This window comes from Malaya genurostris, chromosome 3 (genome assembly GCF_030247185.1).
Source record: "Malaya genurostris strain Urasoe2022 chromosome 3, Malgen_1.1, whole genome shotgun sequence".
In the NCBI taxonomy this organism is placed as follows: Eukaryota; Metazoa; Arthropoda; class Insecta; order Diptera; family Culicidae; genus Malaya; species Malaya genurostris.
In genome coordinates, this window is record NC_080572.1 from 30,268,111 (window position 1) to 30,282,642 (window position 14,532).

The 14,532-nt window shown below is 38.7% G+C and overlaps 1 protein-coding gene across 1 annotated transcript in view; it reads left to right on the top strand.

The window, feature by feature from the left end:
- The first annotated feature begins 805 nt into the window (after positions 1-805).
- Positions 806-14,532, top strand: part of LOC131435597 (CD151 antigen-like) — a 106,434-nt gene continuing 92,707 nt past the window's right edge. The window contains exon 1 of the mRNA XM_058603651.1: positions 806-2,088. The gene's annotated coding sequence lies outside the window, so the exon portion shown is untranslated. The remainder of the gene's footprint in view (positions 2,089-14,532) is intronic.

Genomic DNA, 14,532 nt, shown 5'->3' on the forward strand with positions numbered 1-14,532 from the left:
TATCACAATTCGATGATTGAAGGTCGAGTAATCGACAAAATAGCGACTCTACTAATGATACTATTGATACAATAGCCCTAGTAGAAACTTAACGTCTGCTTAGCTGTTCATGATAAACCGCTAGGTGGTATAACAGTTCAGCATAAATTGTTATGTACTGACAAGTCGAAGACGAGGCGTGATGAAAACAAATACAAAAAAATGATAGTAAAGATGCGTTCGGTACTAAACGTATTAAGAGATAAATGTTCATTTATTACATTCATGAACTTCCGATGGTCTAATACAACAACTGACCGTAATTATCTTGTTCAAATACAGCGCCAAAAACAAAGCACACCTAAACTAAAACACCTTCTTCCAACTTCTATCCGTCAATCAATGCCATGTTAATACACCAAACCCGAAACGATTCCAACCTAAAGCCATAATATCGCACTATTAGTACAAACACCCCATCCGATGCTTGTTCTGTCAGTTCCATGGCGTGTGGCACGAAACCTCACCCATTTCACACGATGACATGATATTTAACATCCGATACGATTTACTTTCCGTTTAGTATAACGACTATCATCAAGCTAGGTCAGATCTAACGAGACCCCGTCACGATACACGTGCGAACGGTTTGTATCTTGGCTTAGGACTAGCAAACGGAAGAAGGAAAAAGAGAACATCGGAGATCTGAGCTTAACCGACGAAGCAAAACAAGAAAACAAGAGAGCCGCGTTTGTTCGCACTCTGTGCCCTGACTGATCGCGATCGGTACAAGCAAAACGCTCCAGCCAGCAGTCGTAATCGAGCGGGACATGAGATCGTGTGCACGGCTGTAACGGAAATCGCGCTCGTCCAGAGTTGATTGCGTCGCAAGTTACTCTTGTTGTTATCAACAAACTGCTACGGGTGATAAGAACCGCGCGCACACGTGGTTAGCTAGAAAAACAGCAACACAGCAACATAAGTTCAAAGAACGAAATGGTTCATTAGTTACACGTTTACGTTTTTTCATAGTGCTTCGATAACATCTCTGGTGCCGGTCAAATTTGCGGTGATTTGTTTGCATGTGCGTGTTTCTGTTGATCGGATCGTGGGAGTGATGGTAATGCTCGACAGTTTCTGGTTTCAATCCAAACAAAGTTTATTTTAGCGTGTTGTTTATTACACATTTTACGATTGAGTTCGCAAAGTGTCGGCACAAAATTTAAACCAGCTTTTTTTCTCAGTAACACTTCACCAGTTCCATCTGAATAGATAAATAACTACCAATTCGGGCTGGATATTTGTGTGTTCGCGTTATAGTTATCCTTGTGGTGTCGATTTCGTGCTTAAATCCGCACTGCGAAAACGCCCCGCATAGCATGGAAGAATAAACTAGCGGTCATGGGCACCAGTTTTCACTCCAATTCGACGATCCAAGAGGGTGATTTATTTGCGTGCAATCGTGTTTTAAGTGCTATCAAAGCAAACGGACAAATATTGAAACAGTGATAGAAAACGCAAATGGTTAGTGACGCAGGATACGAGCCGATATTTGCATACACATTGGCCGATTATAAGTTCGCTCGCTGCCGTATTCGAAGCAACAGGGAAAACCCATCCGCACGCGTTTGAGGATGGTGCAGAAACGAGATCACCATTAAAACTCTGCACCATCAGAAACAGCAGCAGCACCAACACGGTCGTGCTCGAAAAGCGAATCGTTTGCAAAACAAGTGAAATTAATGGCAATTAAACATCGAACTGGAGATGAAGTGAGAATTTGGTCGATGGTGACGCGAATCGGAAGTGTGGCTGGAAGTGTAGTAGTTTGGGGAACAGAAAAATAGTCATTTTTGGTTTTAATCTGAAACATATCAATCAACAACGCCACCGGAGGGAAAGAGATATGAGTAGCAAATTTGGCAGAATAAATGTAAAAATATTAATGAGATTGATTGATGGGAAAACTAACCTGCGATGAAGTATAATTGATGCTTAATTCATTTGAATTTTAATAATATCGAAAAAGTGAAGGTTTGATTTCGTCTATGAAACGATTACATTTAAGTTTTTTGACATTCGAATACATTGAAGCCCAAAATCTAAATGGTAAGTTTCGTCAAACACAGCTAATTCGTATAGTAATTAGATAATCACCTAAATTCTTAGCAAAGTTTGTGACTGAGGGAACTTATTAGACTGCTAACCGAGCTCGAAGCTCCAAGCGCAGATCATATATTTTATTTATCTTATTCTATTGAGAATGCTATGTGAGCGGATCACTCTATCAAAGATCATCCTCAGAATGGAGTGTGAAATACGCCCCCTCATCCAATACCCCACGGAAGTAAAGCGACCATAAATATACTTATAAAATCAACAGATGGAACCACGTGCCCAGGGGTACACAAAAACCAGAGATCAGAAGTTACTCCATGCACTGTGAGGAACGGATTTCAATTCAAAACATGTTCCTTACCAGTTTTTACGGGCAACTATTTAGCATCGTACGAGTGAGCATTTTGCGAGTTTCACGCCTTCATCTGCTCGGAACTCAGGGCAAGCGACGCGTGGTAGTTGCAACATATCACCAGATCTCGCACGCCAACATAACGCTTTATACTAGACCGATTTTAATTGTCTCACCATTCGATATGAGTTCTGTTGGCCGTGTGGTGCCATGTGGTCTATGAGATCGGTTTGACTTGGCAGGAAACTATCGCGCGTTGGTGGCAATATTTCATAACTTTTTCAATCCGGTTCTGTTTCTCCGGCTATGTAAACATGAACCAAGTTGCGCGGTAAAACAATGTCGGGTGTTAGGCTTTGTACTATTTCAACTAAATATCTCACCCTGTTCTAGTTATAGTAACTTAACTTTTTTGTTCCGATTGACTAAAGTTAAATATGAAACAGAAACGCGTTAACCCGACAATCCAACGAACCACACGGAACCACCCGCGATCCCATTTCAACCAGAATATTAGTTGATTTTCTGAATTCGATTGGTTAAAATTTGGTACAACTAATCGATTGTTGTTTTAACTAAACTGTCATTTTTGTTTTTCGATTAGCAGAAACGCTGGTTGAAACAACTAATTCAACTGTTTGAAAAAAAAATGCTGTCAATTAGTGAGGACACATACCTTTCAATTTCAACAAATATTTTAGTTGAAATAACTGGTGTTGTTATTGAAACAAAATTCTGTTAGTTGAAAAATAAATCGGTTTTATTTGTTTGTTTGTTTTGAGATCAGTAAAGATCTAAATTCTAAAAAAAATACTTCTGATTCGATCGGAAATGATTGATGTAGAAAAACGTTTTTAATCAGCAAAAGTGCCCGGAGGGGCGTGTAAATTAGCGAAATTATTAAATTTACCTAAAATGATGCCTTCAAACGGTTGAACTGAAGTTATGCACTGATAATTTTAGTCAATTTATATGAGCTTGGGTGCATCAACCGCTGGAAATTGGAATTTTGCGACGGCAATTCAAACGCGCCATTCAATCGCAACGCGTTCTGTGTGTTTGAAACCCTTCGCTCCTGTTACTTTTATAAATAAAATTCATGTCAAAAAGCGTTTTATTGCTAATGCATGAACATCATCATCGGTAACAAACAGCTGGAAGTAAAACAGTCTGCTGGAAGTAAATAATGATCGAATTTGAAGCATAAAATTTTTGCGCATACCTGAAAGATTGCGAGATGATCATTCATTAACATTTTCTAATTTGTCACCAAATCTTTTTCATATCAAACGAGGTTAACTCTATCACAACACCGCTGTTAGATAAACACTTGTTATCATAAAATTCTCAAATCGAATGAACACAATTTCACCAAACGCTTTAACCATCGATGTTGTTTTCATTGACACTTTGAAGCGACGCGAAAAGATTTCAACTAAAAAAGTTTTTGCATTGTGATTATTAAAAGTTTTTGCATTGTGATTAAAAGATTTTGCATTGTGATTATTGTTTTGCTTTCAACTGTCTCCGGCATTTGACAGCATTCAAAACAACATATTTTTCAACTACTTGAATATATGCAAATCAAAAACCATTTTGGTTGAATCAAAAAGAAATTAGTTAAATTAACTATCGCAAAAATCAAAAACTGCGATATCGCAATTTTATGATCGAAGGGTTCTCCGTGCAGAAACTTCTACTTCATATAGGTAGCGTTATGCCTGCTGTTTGGTTGTGATATTCATCTTTCAGTAGTAAAAGAAGCATCGCGTTAGAATTTTGCTCGTCCATCATGAATATCAAAACGACTCACTCGCCTTGATTTGGTTAATTGAATTTGGCCAAATTAGCACTGACTCAGAGAAGAAAACAAATGCCAAAGGCTGCAAAAACATCTGAAACATTACCAGCTGATTTGGGCGGCACTCAAACCTCTACGTCCGAGATGTCACAAACAGAGAGTATCATTTAAATGTTGTGAAATGTGGCCTTTCTGTTTCAACAGACTTCGCAGCCGATTCATAGCGTACAGAATCATTGCATGGCTTAATCAGGGCTCGAACATATGACAGCTGGCTTGACCAGTGCCCTATGCATTGAACCGCCAACTCGGGTTAACATGGAGAACATGGAGTGCGTATATTTTGCAATATTTTGCACATATCACCCTGTAACTCTGGAAACGGTCGAACCTGCATAAAATTGAAAAGTGTTCTATTGAAAATAAAAAATCATATGAATCCAAGATTGTGAAAATCGGTTCAGTCATCTCCGTGAAAATTTCCATATTTTTAGCCATTTTTCGCGCACATCACCCTATAGTTCTGAAATCGGAACGTTTTGCACATACGCAGAGATTTTGATATCTCGACGAGCTGAGCCGAAAGGTACATGATATTCGGCACTCCAGGCCTTGTTCAAAATATGGGTTTCACAATGATTTCATAACCTTTCTATTTGAGAAAAACAAACCTGTTTAAATCCATGTAGTGGTGCAATGATGCCATTTTCACGCCTTCATATGCGTCATCCTCCATTAGGGCATACCCTAGCATTTTTTTTCTATTTATAAACAGTTTGGACCCAAGTTTAGAGGAATTCTTCGATTTTTTGCATTGTCGATGCGTTTATTTGCATTAATGCTTTAGATGACGGGTAGCAATTTCATTCATACTTCACCCTGAACTTCCGGAAACGATAGCCGGATCCGGACAGAATTCTAAAAATACATTTCATTTGTGAGAATCGGTTGAGCCGTTTCGGAGAATGATCGTGGTGATTTACGGTTTAGAGTAGACGATCACTTTTACGGTACTTCCGGAAGAATTCTACGGATAGTGGGAAGTATTCCGCTCGATTTCATGTATAGATCATCAGCTTGAAATTCCAGAACAGGTAACCATTTCGTTTGAACCTAAACTAGTAAAAATTGGTCGAGCGGCCTCTGAGAAAAATCAGGTTCACTTTTTTGCACATTTTACCCCGTAACTCCGGAACCGAAAGTCGTGAAACCCGAGGAACGTTTTTCCAATTTTAATTGATATTGCTATGGTTCCAGACCATTCGTCGGTCAACTTTTGGTAATAAGCAGTTTTGTTTTTTATCCCAAAGGTACACAGATCGAAAAAATCTTGTGATTTTACATCTTATAAGATGCACATAAATGGAGCGTCGTATTTCACACAAACTTCACTCAAGAACAGGTAAAATTATGTGATTTGAAAATTACATGGCTTAAATTCGAACGAAGATCGTTAGCAGCAGCAGAGTACATGCATGCATTTGCATGTGGAGTGAAAAGTAATCTCTATGACCGCCAAAATTCGTTGAAATTACATAAAAATTACGTTACCTTGTAGATTATTCATATTTAGGCAGACATGCAGTGATTTTGATTTAGTTAGAGATCATTTTAGATACAAATTCATTCAGAATGAGTTCACAAAAGCTCACGTCTGAGTTTACGACACATATTCGGCAACATTCTTCAAACGAACACAGCAAGAAATTATGAACTTTACAGGTGACATAATTCTACGAACGATACAATTCATAACTTGTCCAATGACGCAATATTAAATTCGTACAGAATTTTACAAACTTCGAGTGTAATGTGCACTCGGCTACCAAGTGCCGAGGTATGGATTCATAATCCATTAAATCGCGTGCTTTGTGATCTAATGTTTCTTAGTTCAAGTTGCGCTGTATCTATAGATCTTTTGTTTTTTATCCCAATATGATTTCAATCCATGTAATTTTCAAATCACAAAATTTTTATGTTGTTTAGTATAAATCCGTGTGAAATAAAATGCCCCATTTTTCGAACTGTGAAGTGTATCATCAGTAATACATTTGAATAGATTATTACCCAAATAGAAATCCGCAACTTGTATTTTTATTCAGGCCAATTCGCGTACAAGCTTTAAGTCGCCGATTCAGCCATATTTTTAGTATATAAACAAAATTTGTTACCATTGGATCTCGTTGTCACCCTTTTTCTAGGGGGAGAGGAGCTTCTATTTTTATCTTGCGATGATTGAGGGGCACTTTGTTCGTGGCTCGTTTCGCCATCCATTGCCGCATCGGTGGTATCGTTGTTGGTTTCCGTTTTTTCTTCGATTCTCGCAGTCTTGGGCTCGTTGTTAGTTGCTTTAGACGCGCCTTGTTGTACATTGATTGCAGTTGCTGGTTGGTGTGATGGTGAAACAGGAGTACTGCGCTCACTAGCTTTCGTTGTGGAGCGGTTGACTTGTTTTTGTTTGAAGATGCAGTTTCAGTGTAAGGTTTGCCGTAGTGTGCAGGTTGTTCTCAAAACTATTGATTTCCATACTTAATCAGCGTTTTACACGGATGTATCCCGCGTCTTGATGACAAATGATGTAAGATGGAATTGCTTTACGTAGTTGCATACGTACCACTCGCATGCCATTCCGGATACCGGAATAAAAATTCCGCCATACTTCCCTTTAGATGGAAAGAACTTCACCGTACTGCGTACATACTTTCCCGAACGAAATTGTTTAAGTTTTAAATCACTGTCACTTTTTGTCATATTTAACTAATTATCATTTATAAGTTATCGTTTTTTTTTTTGTTTCAATTATAGAGGTTTTAACCTTAAGGTCATTCGCCTCTTCGAGTTAGAAAAGTTTTCTGACTCTATATGCGGGGTTGGGAATCGAACCCAGGTGGGCTGCGTGAAAGGCATCGACTATCCCATCACGCTATACCCGAGTTATCGTTTCTTACTTCTAACATATCCTTAATCACAGTTATGCTTTTAGCTATTAGTTGGAAATAAGAATATTTGATACAGCAGTAACACAGATATTACAAGATTATAGCACACAATTTCTGCAATGATTCAGATAGCTATCGGTTAGTTTTTGCAAAGTAATATTAACAAAAATACAATCGTTTTGTTGGCTCGAATATTGCGAACATATTATGGAATCGCAAGAAATGTATGAAAAATTAATGAAACAAGAATATTATTTATTTAAAAACTATTTTTTAACAAAAATAATAAGTGACTCAATAGCTTTTTTCCTCTGTACTTCCATAAACACAAAGAAAACAATATATGCGTTAAATTAGGTCGATTGCAACAACATTATAATTCTTGTTATATATGAATTTTAAACAAGAAGTGATAAGAATTTAGTGTACATGGATTTATTTTGAACATTTTAAATGTAGGGTAATTCCATAGTTTGTTGTCTTCAAAAACAGATTTTAATTTGAGGCGCATCGTATCAAGTTTGTAATTTCAAATACAATACTGTTCTTCTATGTTTACAATGTCGTTGGAGCACAAAGTTTTGACTAGTTTACTTGAAAACAAGTAATTTTCATGTTATGGAACGATAAGTTATTTCAGCATGGCATTGCAATGTAACGACAACTTATTCTTAACTGATCTCCAATATGTCGCCAGTCAAAACTGCACTTTTTAAGTCACGCAAGTGGATAGATGTTAATATCAATCACTCAAACTTCTTGTTGCGAACTAGTCACAAATAAGCTATCACAACGAAAATTGTTACTTGTTACTCCATTAAACGTGTGCATTTACTTCAATGCAATAAGACAAATACTGTTGTTTACATCCAGTTTTATAAAGAATTGAATCCAATGCAATTTTCAAAAGACAATAACAATGTGCACTATGTGGAGTACGAAAACATTAAGTTCAACATTTCAGTAACGTTTATTATGCTTCATTAAAGTTATGTGACTTTGTGAAAGTGTAATAATGTGACAGTGAAATAGTGAAATTAAATGGTACATAAATAGTGACACTATTGAAACTGAGATAATGTCTGTGTGTGTGCCCGTCCGTGTGTGTGTATGTGTGTATGTGTGTATGTATGTAACAAAAATATGCACTCATTTTTCTCGGAGACGGCTTAACCGATTTTCACAAACTAAGATTTAAATGAAAGGTTATAGTTTCCTCAAAATTCCTAGAACATTTTATCTAGATCCGACTTCCGGTTCCAGAACTAAAGCGTGATAAGTGGAAAAAAACCAATTCCATTGGTATTTTTTCACGAACGATGGTCAAAAACAAATACCAAGCCCATAAAACTGTCTGATAAATTCTTCTAGTTTGTAGAGCTTGTCAATTTGTGGGCATAAAAACTTAATTCGTCACTACTGATCCCCATTTTTCCTGTTCACAAATCATGACTTGAATTGAAGCTCATATTATCTTTAAAGCAACTGTGAAATTTCATCAAGATCCGACTTCCGGTTCCGCAATTACAGGGCGATGAGGGTCAAAGTTTTCAAATCGCCATATAGATTGACAATATGTACAACACCAAAAGAAGAAGAAAACACAAAACGAACGATGCGTGCTTTGTTCTATTTCGTACACGTTATGAAGAAATTGAAACGGTTACGGATGTCTGCTACTGGTGTCTGATATTGGTAAAATACAGTGCTGCGATTGATAAAAATTTTAGCTATTCTATGATAAGTGCGACCGTAAGTATAAACGAATGGCATTGAATTCGAATTTGTTTGAAAAAATATGGAATTTTTCCAGGAATAATAATGGCGTAATGGTAATTTTAAAACGAACCTGATATCCCGAACGCGGCTCTGAAGGTTGCTATAATCTCCAAACCGGACATGTTCAGGGAGGTCATGCAGAGATGTCTAGACGAACGCACGTTCCCGGGCATTTGAAAAAGGCAGAGATTGGAACTGTTACCGAATCCTGGGAAACCTCCTGGAAACCCGTCGGCATATAGACCAATCTGCCTGATCGACACCACAGGGAAGCTCCTGGAGAAAATCATCCTGAACAGGCTAGCCCCGTTCATAGAGGAGGCAGCTAGACTGTCTAACGAACAATACGGGTTCCACAAAGGCAGGTCTACGGCGGATGCCATAAAATCGGTGGTGGCCACCGCGGAGGTCGCTATTCAACCTAAGCGGTGTGGAACTCGTTACTGCGCGGTAGTAACGCTTGACGTTAAAAACGCGTTCGATAGTGCTTGTTGGGCGGATATCGCTGACTCACGCTGGACATCACGCCAGCAGTCTAAGGAGAATCCATCGAAGAGGTCGAACTGAGCGCATCACACTCGATCAGCATGGTGGAAGACTGGTTGCGTAGCGGAAAACTACAACTAGCGCATCATAAAACAGAGGTGATGGTGGTAAACAATAGAAAATCAGAGCAAGAGACGTCGGCACATGCTAATGATTGCATGCTTCCCTCTAAGAGATCACTGAAGTAATTGGGAGTGATGCTTGACTACAAGCTCACTTTCAGCAAGCACGTAGAAAATGCCTGTAAACGTGCTTCAATGGCGATTGCGGGGTTTTGGTAATGATGGCCAATAGCTCGCCGATGCGTTCTAGCAAACGCAGGTTACTGGCAGGAGTGGCAGTTTCGATCCTCAGGTACGGCAACCCGGTATGGGCGTCGGCACTCCGGGTGGAACGCAACGCAAAATTGCTAGAGAGCACGCACAGACTGATGTGTCTTCGTGTGACCAGTGCGTACCGTATGGTATCTGGAGACACAGCGTGCTTGGTGGTGTGCATAATACCTATTAGACTGCTCATCAAGGAGGACGCGGAGTGCTACGATACGCGGAGGGACAGGAACGCCCGTAGGGCTGCCAACGCAGTCTCCCTACGCGAGTGGCAAAGGAAATGGGACAGCTCAACCAAAGGCAGGTGGACACATCGGCTCATTCCAAGAGTCTCCGGATGGATCGACAGACCCCAAGGCGAAGTAAAATTTAGCCTGACGCAGTTCCTCACAGGTCACGGTTGTGTCACGTTAACGTTAACCACCAAAAATTAAACAAAATCAAACAGAAACGTTGGGGTCTACAAAAACTTTCACTCTATCTATGCTGCTTTGATTTGTTATTTTCTGATTAGTCTACGCTGAGATACAGAGGGCACCGTAAGCGTTCTCAAAAATACCTCTTCATCGACTTATTTCTCAATATATTTTAACGAAAAAATTGCAAAATGTTGTTCGAACGATGCTTTTTATTTTACAAAACAACCCACCACACCCCCTCCCCCTTAAAATAAAGTATTTCTATATTAATAACTTGCAATTTGGTAGGATGCGCAGTTTCAACTAACATTGAAGAAATGATTGATTAACTGGACTATCAAATGTTAAAGACATAGAGGTAAACAGTGCAACAAACTTCTGCCAATCAAGTGCGGTAATCATCACGTTCATTGAATGTTTTTTCCTGTAAAACTTCTTGTGGTGCAGTAAGCAGACGAAGAAGATGAAAGGAAAAGGAAAATCAATTTAGGCTTCTGTAGGAATCTATTTTATAGCCATAAATCAGATACAAGTTAACTTTTTATGTAGCGAAGGTCTGCAAAATGTACTTTGCCACAAATGGGTACGGAAGTGGTTATATCAAAGCGATACCAGATAAAAGGGTTTAGGTTTTTCATTCAATTTTGCGAATCTGATTTTCCACCTCCCCATTAGACTGGCATTTCATAATTCTCCTCTACGAAGAATACCGTGATCGAGTACAGTTCTTCCAATTGCAATGCTTCAATCGACCTTCAACGTTGAGTGATGAATTGCGGCATCAACTGAAAGATTGTCCAACGAGGGATAAACAGAATTACGGGTAACCACGAAACTCTCTGAAACCGTTCCATCCGCTAAAAACCCTAAAAAAGCATACCTGCTTCGAGATACTGCTCGTAAATCATCACTTATTATTTTACACTATACCGGATTATTTCCGAATGAGGCACCCCACGTTCTCGTATTGACTTGTAATCAGGATACTGGATCGAACAAGTACTACTGCTAGGATGTACAGAGGAAGACAAAAAAATCGTTTCACTGCACTTGCCCTCGTCGGTTGGATTTTTTTTGCCTACGGCTTATCGGCGGGTTTGAGAAATAAATGTGAATTAAAAATTAATTTTCCCCGTTACTTGGTTCGTTATCCTAGAACGGCAGGTCTGAAAACTCATCCAGTTTCACGCTACCCGGCAAGTACATGGCTGTACACCAACATAATGCAGTAGCAGAACATCAATGTCGAAGCCGAACCGAGGCTGCTGCTGGGGCTGGCCGCGGACATCGATGACCTGTTTCGGAGTTGATAGATTGCATCCCTCTTGCTTCGTTGGGTGCTTAGTTCGACGCAAAAATGACCGACGAAGCATCGTTTGCGCGGCTCGCAAGTACTCGTTGGAAGCTGGTTATTCGTAATGATTTGGGACATTTTTATGTGCATTGATAGCTCGCTCTGAATTCACTTGCCGACAGGCGTGAATAACTACTCTTCAGAGAGCATACCGACGATGGAATTGAAATAAATCAACCTGTTTTGGGGGTCAAATTTCGCATGCAGGTCAATAAATTAACATCGAAAGTATCAGTACCGTGAGAATAAGTTTCACTTGTAATTAATTTAGTAGGTACTTTTATTTTTGAAAAGCTTAGTTTGCTATTGCAGTTTTATTTTAATTAAAAAAAACGCGATCGTCAGTTTTGCGTGTAGATCTGCGAAATAGTGCAGTGATAAAAAATACGTTCAAATTAATATTACTGAAATTCGGTTTTTCATTCATGTTCCAAAGTGCAGTGCGAAACAAATAAATTGGAACCATTGCAAAGGTTCTTTGTGAAGACTTCCTACAAAGTAAACTTTGAAAGTGGAAAGGAATCAGCACGCGACCTACGCAAAATCTGGATCCAGAGATTGTCGGCTACGTAGCAAGGTGCTGGGGTCAACTAAAGCGTACATCAGTCTTTCGATCCTATGACGAGCATCTGAATGGCGAAGCGCAAGCAGGGCCGCCGAGAGGGAGGTGGGAAAGGAGTTATTCTCCCTCACGGGCCCGGACTTTTTCAGGGGCCTGTAGATTCGAAGATTCAAGCGTCATATACTATTCAACTCAGTTAATCGAGCTGAACAATGTCTGTGTGTGCGTGTATTTGTGTATGTATGTATGTGTGTTTGTATGTATGTATGTATGTATGTATGTACATGTATGTGTCAAATAATCTCACTAGGTTTTCTCTGAATGGCTGAACCGATTTTGAAAAACCTACATTTAATTGAAAGGTGTCGTGGTCCCATACAGAATTTCTGAATTTCACCCGGATCCGAACTCCGGTTCCATATTTATAGATTAAAGAGTGCTCAATATTGTACACCGTTAAAACGGGTAAAACAAACCACGCAAAACAATACACAAATCGATAGCTATTATTAAGGGTCAACTAAAAAAATCGGTTTCTCCGGCTATCCTGGTTCCCGATCTCCGCTTCCGGAAGTACCGGAAACAGTGATCATATATTCCAAAATGGATCTCACTCACTTTTCTCAACGATGGTTTGACCGATTTCCACAAACTTAGATTCAAATGAAAGGTCTCACAGTCCCATACAGAGTTCCTAAATTTCATTTGGATCCGACTTCCGGTTCCGGAGTCATAGGGTAAAGTGACTTTGATTTTACCGGTTCTCGGGCTCCGGTGCTGGAAGTACTTATAATAGTGAACCCACATCGTTTTCTTAAGGATGACATACGCGAGCAAAACACTGTTTCATTCTGTATGTTATACTAATTAATGCACAAACAATCCCTTGGTTTCTTTCCAAAATCGAAGAGAAACATTTTGAATAGAATACTACAATATATATATATATATATATATATATATATATATATATATATATATATATATATATATATATATATATATATATATATATATATATATATATATATATATATATATATATATATATATATATATATATATATATATAAAGGGTGATTTTTTAAGAGCTTGAGAACTTTTTTAAACAATAAAACGCATAAAATTTGCAAAATCTCATCGGTTCTTTATTTTAAACGTTAGATTGGTACATGACATTTACTTTTTGAAGATAATTTCATTTAAATGTTGACCGCGGCTGCGTCTTAGGTGGTCCATTCGGAAAGTCCAATTTTGGGCAACTTTTTCGAGCATTTCGGCCGGAATAGCCCGAATTTCTTCGGAAATGTTGTCTTCCAAAGCTGGAATAGTTACTGGCTTATTTCTGTAGACTTTAGACTTGACGTAGCCCCACAAAAAATAGTCTAAAGGCGTCAAATCGCATGATCTTGGTGGCCAACTTACCGGTCCATTTCTTGAGATGAATTGTTCTCCGAAGTTTTCCCTCAAAATGGCCATAGAATCGCGAGCTGTGTGGCATGTAGCGCCATCTTGTTGAAACCACATGTCAACCAAGTTCAGTTCTTCCATTTTTGGCAACAAAAAGTTTGTTAGCATCGAACGATAGCGATCGCCATTCACTGTAACGTTGCGTCCAACAGCATCTTTGAAAAAATACGGTCCAATGATTCCACCAGCGTACAAACCACACCAAACAGTGCATTTTTCGGGATGCATGGGCAGTTCTTGAACGGCTTCTGGTTGCTCTTCACTCCAAATGCGGCAATTTTGCTTATTTACGTAGCCATTCAACCAGAAATGAGCCTCATCGCTGAACAAAATTTGTCGATAAAAAAGCGGATTTTCCGAATGGACCACCTAAGACGCAGCCGCGGTCAACATTTAAATGAAATTATCTTCAAAAAGTAAATGTCATGTACCAATCTAACGTTTAAAATAAAGAACCGATGAGATTTTGCAAATTTTATGCGTTTTATTGTTTAAAAAAGTTCTCAAGCTCTTAAAAAATCACCCTTTATATATATATATATACTAGCTGACCCGTCGAACTTCGTTTCGCCCAAAAATTATGTGTACGAATTTATTTTTTTGAACAGCAGAATTGTGAAGCGACGTCAACGTTTCTATCAAATATTTGCTGATTACTTGGCCTACAATGAACGGATTGCAACGAATTCAGAGTCAACGATTTCGTTTCGCTTTGAAAAAGAAATATCACCAAAATTTAATGTGAAAATGTGCAACTTCTGTTACGCAAAAATGAAGCGAATAAACCAATTGTCATCTTTTCCTTTAAGCGAATCTATTGAAGGTTGATAGCAGATCTCTCTTAAGCTAATGGTTTCTACATATGATATGAGTGGAACTGAGAT